Below are 15,991 nucleotides of genomic sequence, written 5' to 3' on the forward strand. Positions count from 1 at the left end.
AAACCAGTAACATAAACAGAAGCAAAAAGCAGACATGCACACACAGAGCGTACGGTCACAGTGTTCTTGTAGACAATGGTTGCTCAGAGAACATGTGAATCATTTACAGAGAATACTATGTACCTTTGCAAGTGGTCTTATTTGTCAAACAATGTTCACAAGAAAATGTAAGATGCCTGCAACCACCATTATTTTTTTCATTTTGCGGATACATTCTGGCATAGAATGCCGTATGTGCTTTTGTGCACTTCTTTTGTCCTCTGGCAAAGTAGAAAAGGATTACTTGGTGGTTCTTGGGGGTTTGTGTGGGAGAACACTCTTTCTTAGCAATTTAGGAAAGTTAGCAGCTGTTGTCTCTGTGATGCCATAGTGGTTATCTCAGATAAGAATGAGCGAAAACACACCACTCATCGTAATCTTGCAATGATTATTCCACCACGCAACTCTTGGCATGCAAAAAGTGTGGCACGGGCAGTAAGGTGCAAGATATCTGTGAATAAAAAGGAATAAGAATACATTTAAGTTGCCGGTATCAGTGGCAGCGTAAAGGACAATGGTCTGCGGGAAGTATGTCATAAACGGGCACTTGATGGCCAAGTATGGTGCATTGGTTTATCTACTGTGTGTTATTGAGTAGCATCATATGTTCACCCACTTCCTTGCTCTCTGTTTTGTAGGTGCCACTCTCCTTCTACTGCTACACACATGTGAATCACCTTTTATGTGTTTGCTTTTCACAAAAGATGTCGGTGGCAGCGAGTGTTGTCAGACCCACGGCACATTCTGTGTGTGTGTGTCCAAAGAAACATTAAAAAAAAAATCTTCATGGGGGTCCCCCCCAATTGCAGGACTATGCAGGAGCTGTTTTGCCAAAACATGCAACACTTCAATATTATTACCTGTCGTCATTTGCATACCAGTCGAGTGCTATATGAATCTCTGGGCGTTATTAATTTTAATACTATGAAGGCGCGTACAACTCTTAAGTGTTTTTAAAAAATCATTGTAAGGACAATACAGGCAATCAGCACACGATTGGGCATATGATGTGCTGTTTCAGTGCACGAGTTGCGTTCACTTTCAGTATTGTGCTTTATGTATACATTTGCATGGGCTGGAGAAGCGTGTCAACAAAACAAAGAAGATTCATATCTACCATTTACGCTAAATGGTGGCGACATGGCACTCTAACGCAGCGTGACCACTTCTGTTACAAACCCCCATACAGTGCACACGGACAAAGTCTACAGTCTGTTCACTTCATAATTATGTATACAGAACTGTATACTACAACATTTTAATCCCACTACACATGTATCATAAAGTTGTACTTACATATCTTCTGCAAATTCCATGTTGATACTGCGTGGACGGGAAATTGCTCCGTGCAGCATATTGAACAGTTACAGACTAAATTAGCAGAACATGTGCGAAGCAACTATACTGTACGTTATCTTTGATTTTTTGTACATGTAACATTTCATACAATGTCTGCCCTTTTTGAAAACCATGCTTCCCACTCAAGGATGTTTTACAATGAGCATTACTCCTGTTGACAGAGAGGCATGTTAGGTTTCCCTTTCCGGTGACCATGCGGCTACAAAAAATAATTATCGGGTGGCAACGTGTTTCGATTTCATTGTGCATTTCTGAATGTCAGTAGTGTGGTTACGTTGAAGTTAGTATAACGTACATGGAGATGATGGTACCTTACACATGCTGCACTGAATGCACAGATAACAAAATACATAAATGTAAATTTACAGGCCCTATGTACTATTTATATGTGCAGTGTCTTACGAAGCAGCGGTGTACGGTGGCAGATTGTGTGTGCGATGGATCCACATACGCAGTTTGGTGTCTTGTAGCATGAAGATATTTGGGGCTTGCGTTCATCAAACAAAAGGAATTACTTAATACCTTCTTCAAACATTGTAAGGGGGGTATGGTTTTCAAATTGTGTCTCCATTACACATTAAAAAAAGAGAAGCAGAAGTTTCAAATTTTAGGGAGTACCGTAGACTTTACAATATGGTTGGTGAGTTGTGCACCAAGTGCTGCACTCTATTCTGTGTCCTATACCTTCCAGGAAAATGGTGTACATAACAACAAAGGTGAACTAATGCCCTAAAAGGTGCCAGTGGAATGCGAGGAGGCAAATCTTACAGAACATGGGACACTAACGTAACACATATGGATGTATTTTGCTGTTTGGGTTGTTGTGAATGTGCACATTAGTGGGTAGGTTAGTGTACTATTGTGCATTAAATGTGTCCACTTATCACAGGCTTAGGTGAAGAGGGGATTCAGAGGTTGTCCATTGTGTGGAAGTAATGTAATACAATGTGAACTGAAGTGCCTAAGAGGTAGGTGGCTGTGTTATGTGTCGGGTTTGTGGTAACTGGATAGATGTTTCCATGTATGGTTGTACTGTGTTGTGGTAGTTGTAAGCAAGGTCTACAATAGTGAGTGCATGGCTGTAGCCCGTACACTGCACGGTGTGCAGTGAAGCATGTATGCCGGGGGCACAAGCAGCACCGTGTAATATAGCTCTACATTGAACATTGTGGCATTCGTATGTGGATTGCAGAAATATGTGGACACGTTACCCTTTGCAGATTATGAAGAAGTATGATACCAATAATTTCATACTTGCTGTTTCTATTGTGGAGAGCCTGTGCAGTTTTTTGTTTATGGGATCCGAAATGTTGTTGTAAACGTTGCTTCATTATCTGTAGAAAAAGAGAACATATTATGTTAGAGCAGGTATGTCATCATTTTGCAGTTCATTACAATGCAGACATGTTTAAACTGTGGACCCTCATAATGAGTATATCATATGTATTTGTTTTAAACAAGTGTACTGTGCAATGTGTACAGTTCCTGTGTTTCTTTGCATAATCATTGAGTCTGTGGGAAAAAAAATCCATGCTGTATTAAAAAAAAGTCCTTCCAAATGTATTTGCTGTTACGTTACACAGTCAATAACAGTGACATGTGCACTCATTATAGCAATGTTTAAGGTGCAGTGTTGTAGCAGGAGGAATTGCAATGGTGTACAATTTCTGTTTTCTATGTGTTAGTAGTATGGTTGCAGTTATATAGCAGTTGGTGTATTGTAACTGTTTATCTGCTTCCTTTTGTTAGCACAATTTCTTAATCCGTTTGGTTGCTGGTGATGTTTTGCAAGTATTGTGCCATTGCACTGTGCTACTGCAGAATTGTGAGGGCAATTACGCACTTTTGGCGTAACTGTTCTTACTTTGGAATTGTTTGAGGATATGTTTGTAGCAAAGTGGTTGCTGAGGGTTGAGTTGGCCTGTTCCAATGCTGCAAGTAATATTGCAGTATTATGGTTGCAGTTAGATACCAGTTTGTGTATTCTAACTGTTTACAGTGTCCCATTTCTATAAGGTATGTTTCAAAGCTTGTGCGCACCAGTTGATAGTTTCACATCTATGCACATTGTGAAGTGGTGGTGCACCATTATGGGTTTATGTACTGATATTTGCATATGAATGGGATTTGTTTGGCCACTGTTAGACATTGGGTTCATTGGGGAAAAACTGTACAACAGACACATTGGGCCTCATTACAACTATCGCGGAATGCGTTTAACGGCGCCAGTAATGGTGCCGGCGCCGTTAAACGCATTCTGCAATATTACGAGGTTCCCTGGCGGGACCTGCTGTGTACGTCTGGTTTTACCAGACGTCCAGAGCGGGTCCTGCGAGGGGACCAGGGAGCTAACAACGGGCTGGTCGTAATCGGCCCGTTGTTAGCTCCCGCACCCATTCCCATTGAGCCCTATGGGGGCTCAAATGGGAATGGGGAAGGTCCGTGCCTGGTTGCCCTGAAGGAGGAATTACCGGGCCCTCCAAACTTGGAATGGCCCGTTAATTTCCCCTTCAGGGAACACGGACCCGGACACGGTTTTGGAGGCAGCCATGCCCTTACTAAAGGCATGGCTACCTCCAAAGTCGTAATGAGGCCCATTGATGTGTTTGTTGGGCACTTACCATATGCTAAACTGTTCTAGTTTCACAGTGTACAAGGTAATTCCTTTTTTGCAATTACATAGGTACTGTTGGGCATTTGGGAGTAGGGTATTCTAATTTTGTACATCAATGAGTACATTTTGGCTTCAAGAATATTAGGTAGGCATTTGTAAGATTTGCAGGTAATCTCTGCTTTGGAAAATTGGAAGTATCATTGCATTCCCACCATGAGAATTGCTTTCTAATGTATGCAGTATAGTGGCCTGAACTGGTTGTGTCGCCTGTGTGGTAGATTATGGCTACTGTTGTGAAGGTTTTGTTGCTAAGTGATACCTGTCTGTGTGTGAATGTAGTACGATTGCAGTTATTTTTGGTTCCAATTGCATTGTATCTTAAAAGCATTAATATTACATATTGACTATGTGATTGTATATGTAACATCAAACGATTATCGGAATTGCAAGAAGTATACAATATGCTATGGTTTGCATTTTTAACCAGTTGTTGAAATGAAACGGATTTACAGTTAGGTATTGATACATAGACAAAGCGCTCATTAGGGACTTGTTCCTGAATGACATGGTTGCAGAGCATGCATGCATGTTTCCACGAGTAGGAAATCTGAAAATGTTCATTTATGGGTATGTTTTTGCTTTCCAGGATTTGTAGTAAGTACAATAGAAATTTCTGTGGATCTTCTTGTCTGTTTAAGGTGAATTTCACCATTCCAGCACAGAAGTCCAAATTCCTGCCCTATTTCCTGAGACACTGTAAGTGTTGTCAGGATTATTTTCTGCATTTCTGTGAAGGATTAGCATTTGTAAACACAACTGGTCCAAGCGATTTAAATAAATGTTTTCAAAAATTGCTGGCATTTGGCATAGAACATCCATTGCTACATTTGCATAACAATTTATACCAGTTGTATTGGAAAATTTGAAGGGACGAGGTAGTTGTGTGTTTCAGTAGTTTGATGGATGTGCACGCGCTTTCTTTGAAGAGGTACTTTTCTTTGTTTGAGGAGTTTGGTATGTGTTGTCCTTTTCAGTCCATTTGTCTGTGTTTTTGGTAGTTGATGCAGTATGAGCTGATTCTAATTTCTTTGGTGGTACTGTTGGGAAATCATGTAGAACTTCTGATTGAATGAGTTTTCTTTTAAAACCTTTCAGTTTTTGAGGAGCAGGTTACATTTTGAGATGGGGTGTGTAGACTGCACATAGTCTATTGTACTCTATGATGCAAGGAAGGTCAGTGCTGACTGCACTTGCATTAAAATTGACTAGATATAGTCCTTCACGTGTATGTAGGTGTCACAGTGCTACGTAACTCATGCCTTCTTTAAAGACAGTGCTGCCAATATCAATTAATGCTTGATCTAAGGTTAGACCTTGTGATTTATGAATAGTCACTGCATAAGCTAGCGACAGAGAAAACTGTTGTGCGTCCTATCCTTTTAACTTTTGAAAGTTTGTCAAACTGGATGTTGACAAACTGAATGCTGTTGTCACGTGGGTATGTCTGGAAGCCAACAACTGTTCCAAGTGCTCGATTCACTAATTCTTGCTCTACGTCAATATTAGGTTTTAGCATTACTCTACAGTTAACACATAGGCCCTCATTCCGAGGTTGGTGCTAGTCATGGCGCTATTAGCGCCATGACTAGCTCCAATACCGGTACCGCCACCGACTTGGTGGTATGGGGACTTACCAGTCTATTCCGACCATTGCGGGACCGGTAAGTCCCCATTTGAAAAGCCATTCCCCATTCCCATTTGGGCCACCATAGGGCTCATTGGGAAGGCGTCAATAAAGGTACCGCAAATTGCGGTACCGTTATTGACCCCGGTATCCCTTTGCGGGTCCCGTCCATAACACGTGGTAAAACCAAGCATTAAGGGAGGGACCCGCAAAGGGACCTCGGAATAGGGCACAAAGGGATTACCAGCACAGGTGTCATTACCGGGGTCCGGTATCCCTTTGCGCCCTGGTCGTAATGACCCCCATAATGTTAATATTTTCTCCAAACCAGCTGTGTTGGCGATAGAGATTTCTAAGGTATTTAGTCGTGCTATAGCTTGTTGACACATGGGTTTTGTCATGCCGTGTACGTCCAGCTTATCTGTGGAGTGAATTTCCACTAGTGGTTGCATTGCTTTTTTAAGCATTGTTGCATTGAATTGTGCACAACTTGCCAGAGTTGGCATTAAGGACATGAAGTTGCCATTTTTGTGAGCTAAGTGTTCCATGACATCAGTAGCACATGAGTTATGCCCGTGGAGCTCATGGATGCGTCTGGTGTTTAGGGTACACTGTGCTTCCTTTGATAGTACACCAATGTGCAAGGTTTTTTAAAATGTTGGCGTAGGTGAGGTCTGCAGACTGACGCATGTTTTCAGTTAGTTCTCTGTATTGGAAAGGTTGCCAGAGATTTACATTCCTGATGCTTCCAAGACTTTTACAGTATAGTTTGTTTCATAAGATTTGAAATCTAGGTCCATGTTTCACTGGTGTTAATTGAAGGAGATCTCTGAAAACAATGGCATGTTTTCCTCGAAAGAGTTCTTCGTAGTCTGTTTTGAGGACCTCTTGCAATCTGAGGTGAATCAAAGGTAACATTAGGTTGGAAACCATGCTCACCTTATCTATTAGGAGCATTTTCATTTGTTTCAAAATGCTGCGTAGCTAGATAGCAGCTTGTGTTGAAAGTTTGTAATACTCTAATTTGTTTTGGTATTCTACTGGAAGCAGTAGCAATTGGTGTAAAGTGACACGACCTATGTTGTAGGCCGCTAAACCTGTGGGGGCGGTTACAACAGCTGAATGGTTGTTGTTTGATAATTGTTGGAGGATTTTACTGATCATTTTTATTAAGAATGTTTTTCCTGAACCAGCTTCACCATTTACATATAGCAGTACAGGTTAGTAGGTATCCTAGGTACACGTTTTACTTTTGTGCTATATACCATGTTCAATTTCTTTACTTCTAGGAAAATGGCACACTGCTCATTGTTCAGTTGAGATTTTAGTTCAGAAAACTCTTTTGTAGATTGCTCATACTGACACATGGGGGTCTGTACTTCTGTCATGGCTAATTCTGCCTCATTTGCTATGAGTTTGCTGTCCAAGTGGTTCTTGGCTTCATGTCACAGAAGGTTCACTGCTCTCAGGAGTGTCTATATTTAGTTGTGCTTGAAGTTCTTCTTGTTGGCATTCATTGTCCTATATTGTTTTGTACTGTGTATAGTTTATATCTATTATGGTACGTTCACTTGCATTGAAAGCATCTTCATAGGAGGCATGGAAGGCTAATAACTCTTCTTCTTTTCTCCATGGTTTGAAATGTTTTAGTAGAGCCATGTAGTACAGTTCTTTGTGTTGAGGAGTTTTTAATGATAATTTCGTATGATTAATCAGGCTGCGTTTGGTAAGTTTTACCAGGCTGCCTTCACTACTTTCAGCTCTGTATCTACCTGTTTTCTCATCTGGTATAATGTTATTTTTGCATGAGAAGTTTTGGGCTACGTGGTACAAGCACATGGTTTCTAACGAAATAATCCTGTTTGGGTATATGTGTCCAATAAGTTGTTTTTCAAAATGTCCTGGCTGTTGGGATCATTTTTGGCTATTGTCTCTATGTCTTTGTACAATTCCAGAACTCTTTTTCTGGATGCAGCAGGACCAAGGCTTAGCCACACTATGTTTTCAGATTTCCAATGTAAGGCTGTGCTGGTTAAACAGTTGATGGCTTCATAGCTGCCGCTATGGGACATCATTTTTATGCCAAAGCTGTACAATATCGGTGCCACTGTTTTGTCAGATGATATATCATGCCAGAGATCTTTCAGCTCTGTTTTTCTCTGCTTTGGTCAAGTAGGCTGTGACCTATGGTGCAACTGCAGTGGAATTGTCTGCAATGTACTGTACATCTACATTTGCATTCTATAGGAGGGCAATTATTGCATTGTAATCGTTGATGTACTTTGATGCTTCGGTTCTTTTTATGAAGTATGTGTTCTTAGGAAATTTCCCTTTCACACTGTGTCAAACCAAAGACATGAAACTGTTCACTTGGCCTGTTGCCGAGACTGGTCTAGGGAAACCAAAGACACATTTGGTGTAGTATTTGCCTTTGTTCTTGTATTTGCGCCGACAATACTTGCCACACTTGTGTGTTTGAAACTGCAAAATGTCTGCATGTAGGTCACTATGTGTACGTTCTGAAGGAATGTTGCAAGTGACATATTTGAGAATGTCAAAAACAGTTGCATCACTGTCCTCACAAATTCTTGAGCATTTTTAATCCACAAAAGCATGTGGGTGTGTGTTGCTCCTCTGGCTTTATATTCTTTTCCCCGGAAGAAGTGTTCCATTTCTCCAAGGGGAGGATGTCATGATCTCTGCTTCCAAAAGGTCAGGGTTTTCCCAACTCCCTTGGAAGCAGATCCATAACCCAGGTTCCGAGTGCCAACCAGTCCCAATTGGGACCTTTTGGACCCAGTCCTGGCGCCAGTGGCACCAGGCTCATAAATATGCCCAGTCCCAGCGCTGGAAGCGCCGGGCTCATAATGCTTGGGTGGACTTACCTGCAGCAGACCATGCTGCTTACTTGCCTGCCAGTTGAGCCTCTGATCCTCTTCTGTTTGGAACTACTTTTCCTGTTGGGTGGGGCAGGAGCCACTCCCTAGATTCAGAACACTGGAACTCTTCTGGAAAGCAGGAACTCTTTTCTTACCTAGGCGTGGCTGTGGAAGGAGACACCTAAGCACTACAGGAGGCTATTTAAACCACACCCGATGGATGAATCTTGCTTTGCGTTATTCTGCATCCTCTGCAGCAGAACGTTCATCGTGTCTTCTGCATCTGATCCTGGGCCTAAGGAAAAAGGCTTACCATCCTGAATCCAGTCTTCAGCAACACCTATAAAGACAAGAAAGAACAGGTTAGCATTACGGTCTTCAGTGACAGCTCTTCACTTACCTGGTCCATCGGTTGTCACCAACGCCTCGCGCTGCATTCTGGCATCTGAAAGACAAAGGCTTACCTACTCTTCGTGCGCTCCGGAGGTCTTCACACTGCATTCCGGCATCTGAAAGACAAAAGCTTACCAACTCTTCGCACGCTCCGGAGGCTTTCGGCGCTGCATCCCGCATCTGAAAGACAAAACAAGGTGCGTTTAAAGACATTGGGGAACTTTAATACTCACGTGCCATTACTCCTTTCCACATCTAACCCAGTGGGTATTCCGGCACCCTGCAGCCGCTCCGAACTTGTACCTGCAAAATAAAAAGACAGTTAGAGCGCATCGTGAAGCAGGCAACAAGCGCTTACTTACGTGCTTCCAGGCGCTTCTATTCATCACACGGGCTCCATCTTCAACTCACTTCAGCCCGTCATCCGCCATCGCCAGAACCCTGCAAAACAAGAAACATCATTACTAAAGACTTTAAAGACATTAGAATTACTCGAAACTTACCGTTCGTGCAGTAAACGACGGACAGCAGTCCTCTGAAGTCAAGAGGCCTGCTCCCCTTATCCAGTGAAGGAACTGGTTACAGCACCCTGCCCCGAGGCAGATGGAGAGCACGGCGTTCACTTACCTAAGGTGAGAGCGTTAACCTTTGGGGTTCTACAGGAGAAGAGAAAGGGAAGAAGAGAGAGACATTCAATAACCCAGTTCCTTAATCCCATATTTTCTATCTGCAGACATCTTACCCTTCAAGTCAGACATACAGTGCACAGAGGTCCAGCCCAAAGAGCCAGCCGTGTGTTACACATCACCTTTTCAGATACGGTATATGCCCAGTCAAGACCGGCGCCTCTACGGGAATCAGGTGAGCGTTACAGAACGCAAAGCCTACCACAAAACTCCCGTCCAGGCGCTATGGAAACCTCGGATACCGACCAGCTAGCCCAGGTACTTGGGGAACTAAGGGCAGAAGTGCATGCAGCCCGTCAGGAAAGGAACGCTCTAAGAAGGGAACTGATTATTTCCAAGGAGCGAACAGATGATCTCGCTAGACAATTGCTACAGTCACAAGCCGGACAGACCCTGTTACCCGCATCTGGGGGAAATCTTCCTTCTACATCCTCAATGAATCCAGTGCAGATCAACCTACCTGGGAATGTACCTCTGGCTCCGCCCGAACGATTTTCTGGTGACCCAAAGAGGTTTGCAGTATTTATCAATCAGTGCCGGTTGCATTTCTTATGCCGGCCAGCAGCCTTTCCAACTGATCAAGCTAAAGTAGCTTTCGTGCTTTCGTACCTTAGTGGCAATGCGGCAGACTGGTCGATCCCTCTAGTAAATCAAGATGATCCGGTCCTCCATGATTTTCAAGCTTTTCAGCTCAGTATGGAAAAACTGTTCGCAAGACATTCACAGGGGCAGGCCTTGGACAATGAGCTTCTTTCGTTGCGACAAGGTAATCAAGACCTTTTGGTTTATATTGCGTCTTTCAACAGACTGATAGTGGAAACTCAATGGCCTGAGGACAAAAGGATTATGCTGTTTTATAGAGGTCTACGTGGAGAGCTCAAAGATGTGTTAGCCCAAGTAGTGAATCCCCCACAAGATTGTTCGGACTATATAGACTTAGTCGTTCAAATAGATCACAGACTGCAGAACAGGAAGGCCGATCGTTCCAAGTTTGATGCTCGAGTATTTTCCAAACCGCCAACTCCTTCCAAAGGAGTAGACCCCGGGGAACCCATGCAAATAGGGGGTCTGAAAGGTCCTCTAACACAAAAGGAGCGGGAAAGGAGAAAACAGTTGCAATTATGCCTCTATTGCGGAAACTCAGGGCACTTTCTTCGAGACTGTCCGGTGAAACCTGCCAAGAAGGCAGTAGGAGCTGCAGTTAACAAAGTTACAAACTCTGAGCAGGGAAGCGACCTCGCCCGACAAGAATAGAGGTCCTCTTGCCGAGCGTGAAAACCAGTTCCGTGACCTCGCATTTCGTGATACCTATGGTCCTCATTAGCCCTGATAATCCGGATCGATTACATGCAATTGAAGCTTACGTCGACAGCGGTGCCATCGGCAATTATGTGGATCATGAAATGGTTTTGAGGATGAATCTAACTCTTTGTCCCAAGGCTGTAAAGGACGTCATTACTACGGTGGATGGTACGGAGATAGCCTCGGGGCCAGTAACGCATACCACTCAAGAGGTGACGCTAGTAAGTCAAGATGGACACCATGAGAAGATCCTGTTCGATGTGATCAAGGCCCCTCAGTTTCAGATTATTCTAGGAATACCTTGGTTAGAGAAACACAATCCTCTGATCGATTGGCGAGCAAGAACGGTCCAGTTTCCAGAATGTGTCTCTACTTGTCACCCTCCACCTGGTGTTGCACTGGCAGCAATTTCTTCAGAGACTCCCCAGTTACCTCCCGAATACCTAGAATACCAAGATGTTTTCCGGAAGGATCAGGCTAACTCTCTACCTCCTCATAGGTCTTATGACTGCCAGATAGACCTGATACCTGGATCTACTCCTCCTTGTAGTAGAATTTATGCCCTCACCGAGCCTGAGAACCTTCACCTTCGACAATACCTGGATCAATACCTGGCAAATGGGTTTATTCGTCCTTCCAAGTCCCCTGCTTCTTCAGCTTTGTTCTTCGTTCCAAAAAAGGAAGGAGACCTTAGAACTTGTATAGATTATCGCTCCCTGAACCAGATCACCGTTAAGAATAGATATCCGTTACCTTTGATCCCTGAACTCCTGGACCAAGTCAGAAAAGCATGCATATATACAAAGCTGGATCTTAGAGGAGCTTACCACTTGGTACGAGTAAAAGAGGGCGATGAATGGAAGACGGCCTTCCGCACCAAGTATGGACTATTTGAATATCAGGTCATGCCCTTCGGACTTTGCAATGCCCCGGCCGCCTTTCAATATTTTATGAACAATGTCCTCAGAGAGCTCATAGATGTGTGTGTTGTTGTTTACATTGATGACATCCTCGTTTATTCTTCATCGGAATCTGAACATCGGAAACACGTGAAAATGGTCCTCGAAAGATTGCGTCAACACAAACTTTTCGCTAAGTTGGAAAAATGTGTTTTCAACGTGACTGAAGTTGAATTCTTGGGATTCATATTATCACCTGGCGGAGTGCGTATGGATTCAAAGAAGGTCGATGCAGTTCTCAAATGGCCATCACCATCCTCCGTAAAAGGTGTGCAAAGCATGTTAGGCTTCGCTAACTTTTACCGCAGGTTTATCCCCGAATTCTCTCGAATAGTCCAGCCCATCACTGCCTTGTTAAAGAAAAACAAACGTTTTGAATGGTCTACCGAGGCGGAACAAGCTTTCCAGGATTTGAAGACTAAATTTATCTCTGCACCAATCTTAAAACACCCTCGCCCCGAACTCCCCTACATCGTGGAAACTGATGCTTCAAGCCTTGCCATGGGGGCAGTTCTATCACAAAAGGACCCGGTAACCAATCAGTTGCATCCCGTGGCATTTTGGTCCAGCAAATTCTCGCCTCCTGAAATCAATTACACGATTAGTGACAAGGAACTTCTGGCTATCAAGTCTGCCTTTAAGGCTTGGCGGCATTATCTGCTGGGGGCCCGACACACCGTTACTGTGATTACGGATCACCGAAACCTGCAATATTTGAAAACCGCAAAAGCCCAATCCTCTAGACAACTCCGTTGGGCATTATTCTTTGCCGAGTTTGACTTCATAATTACCTATCGACCTGGTACAAAGAACGGTAAAGCTGATGCCCTTTCTCGGATGGGAGTGGAAGAACACTTGATCAACCCTAAACCTGTACCAATCATTCCCGAACAAAGAATTCTGGGTGTAATCGCCACAGAATCCATAGAGGAAGTTAAGGATAAGGCCAGGCAACTTGTAACTCCAGCAGACATACAGAATTGGCATCTGCAGGGAAAGGACTTTGCAGTAAAGGACAACTTATTGTATTTCCAAGAACGATTATACCTACCCAGCACAGATTTACAGAAAAAAGTAATCTCTTGTTATCACGATTCTTTAATGGAAGGACATCCCGGTATGGCCAAGACCTCAGAAAAGATCAAGCGCTACTTCTGGTGGCCGTCTTGGAAAAAAGATATCAGAGACTTTATAATGTCCTGTGGAGTATGCGCCCAAAACAAGAGTCAAAAGGAAAGACCAGCAGGCCTCTTACGCCCTATTGACATCCCACCTCGCCCTTGGCATACGCTTTCTATGGACTTCATCACTGATCTACCTCCATGCTCCGGATAAAATACGATTCTAGTAATCGTGGACTTATTCTGCAAGATGGCGCATTTCATTCCGCTCAAAGGCTTGCCAACAGCAGCAACTCTGGCCCGAGAATTTCTCGAAAACATCGTCCGACTGCACGGTTTTCCTTCGGTTCTAATTTCGGATCGAGGTAGTCAATTTATTTCTAATTTTTGGCGAAGTTGCTGTCGGTCGGCTCAAATTGATGTGAGACTATCGACCAGTCACCACCCTCAGACCGACGGACAAACAGAGAGGACCAATCAAACTCTGGAACAGTATTTACGCTGCATGCTGCAACAAACTGAAAAAACTTGGAAAGACATCCTTTGGATAGCCGAATATGCCTACAATAACTCTGTCCAGTCGGGAACTGGGAAAACCCCGTTTTTTCTTTTGTACGGCAGTCACCCTCGAACATCGGAGTTGGATCCCCTCCAAGATCTTGAAACACCAGCAGTAGACTACCTGCATTCTACAATCACCCAAGCCTTTAAGGAAGCTGTTTCTCACCTTCAAAGGGCTAAAGAACAATACAAGAAAGGAGCAGATCAACATCGGAAGGAAGCCCCTCAATATCAAGTAGGGGATCAAGTCTGGTTATCCACCAAATATCTACCTCTAAAAGGGCCACGCACATTCAACCCAAGATACCTTGGTCCCTATTCCATCACTACCATAGTAAACCCAGTAGCGGTCAAGTTGGACTTGCCCCCGCACATGAAGATACATCCGGTCTTCCACGTCTCTCTATTAAAACCCGTGCAACCTCAAACCCGACTAACTAAATCTCCAAAACCTATCCTAGTTGATGGAGAACTCGAGTTTGAAGTCAAAAGCATTCTGGACTCCAAGATCTCCAAATCTAAACTATTTTACCTAATTGACTGGAAAGGCTACGGCCCCCAAGAGAGATCCTGGGAACCTGCTGAATATGTCCACGCTCCTCGCCTAATCAAAAGATTTCACCGAACATTTCCTGACAAGCCAAAACCCCCGGAGAAGCCCTGTTTGGGAGGGGCCTTGAGGGGGGGTACTGTCATGATCTCTGCTTCCAAAAGGTCAAGGTTTTCCCAACTCCCTTGGAAGCAGATCCATAACCCAGGTTGCGAGTGCCAACCAGTCCCAATTGGGACCTTTTGGACCCAGTCCTGGCGCCAGTGGCACCAGGCTCATAAATATGCCCAGTCCCAGTGCTGGAAGCGCCGGGCTCATAATGCTTGGGTGGACTTACCTGCAGCAGACCATGCTGCTTACTTGCCTGCCAGTTGAGCCTCTGATCCTCTTCTGTTTGGAACTACTTTTCCTGTTGGGTGGGGCAGGAGCCACTCCCTAGATTCAGAACACTGGAACTCTTCTGGAAAGCAGGAACTCTTTTCTTACCTAGGCGTGGCTGTGGAAGGAGACACCTAAGCACTACAGGAGGCTATTTAAACCACACCCGATGGATGAATCTTGCTTTGCGTTATTCTGCATCCTCTGCAGCAGAACGTTCATCGTGTCTTCTGCATCTGATCCTGGGCCTAAGGAAAAAGGCTTACCATCTTGAATCCAGTCTTCAGCAACACCTATAAAGACAAGAAAGAACAGGTTAGCATTACGGTCTTCAGAGACAGCTCTTCACTTACCTGGTCCATCGGCTGTCACCAACGCCTCGCGCTGCATTCTGGCATCTGAAAGACAAAGGCTTACCTACTCTTCGTGCGCTCCGGAGGTCTTCACACTGCATTCCGGCATCTGAAAGACAAAAGCTTACCAACTCTTCGCACGCTCCGGAGGCCTTCGGCACTGCATCCCGCATCTGAAAGACAAAACAAGGTGCGTTTAAAGACATTGGGGAACTTTAATACTCACGTGCCATTACTCCTTTCCACATCTAACCCAGTGGGTATTCCGGCACCCTGCAGCCGCTCCGAACTTGTACCTGCAAAATAAAAAGACAGTTAGAGCGCATCGTGAAGCAGGCAACAAGCGCTTACTTACGTGCTTCCAGGCGCTTCTATTCATCACACGGGCTCCATCTTCAACTCACTTCAGCCCGTCATCCGCCATCGCCGGAACCCTGCAAAACAAGAAACATCATTACTAAAGACTTTAAAGACATTAGAATTACTCGAAACTTACCGTTCGTGCAGTAAACGACGGACAGCAGTCCTCTGAAGTCAAGAGGCCTGCTCCCCTTATCCAGTGAAGGAACTGGTTACAGCACCCTGCCCCGAGGCAGATGGAGAGCACGGCGTTCACTTACCTAAGGTGAGAGCGTTTACCTTTGGGGTTCTACAGGAGAAGAGAAAGGGAAGAAGAGAGAGACATTCAATAACCCAGTTCCTTAATCCCATATTTTCTATCTGCAGACATCTTACCCTTCAAGTCAGACATACAGTGCACAGAGGTCCAGCCCAAAGAGCCAGCCGTGTGTTACACATCACCTTTGCAGATACGGTATATGCCCAGTCAAGACCGGCGCCTCTACGGGAATCAGGTGAGCGTTACAGAGGAAATGCTTTATTGTATCTTTTCCCCTCACTCTCTGGCCAGTTTCCCTTGGCCATCCTCCTACTCCCACCTGCGAAGCTAAGAACCTCGTGGTCATCTTTGATTCTACACTTTCCTTCTCTGTCCACATCTCTGAGGTCTCTAAAAAGTCAAACTTCCTACTACACCTCCTCAGAGGTACTCTACCTTTCCTCTACTTCCCCAGAAGTTCACTGTCTCCCAAGCTCTGGCTCTCTCTAAGTTGG

The sequence above is a fragment of the Ambystoma mexicanum genome, chromosome 5p (assembly GCF_040938575.1).
Source record: "Ambystoma mexicanum isolate Mex_15411 chromosome 5p, UKY_AmexF1_1, whole genome shotgun sequence".
NCBI lineage: Eukaryota > Metazoa > Chordata > Amphibia > Caudata > Ambystomatidae > Ambystoma > Ambystoma mexicanum.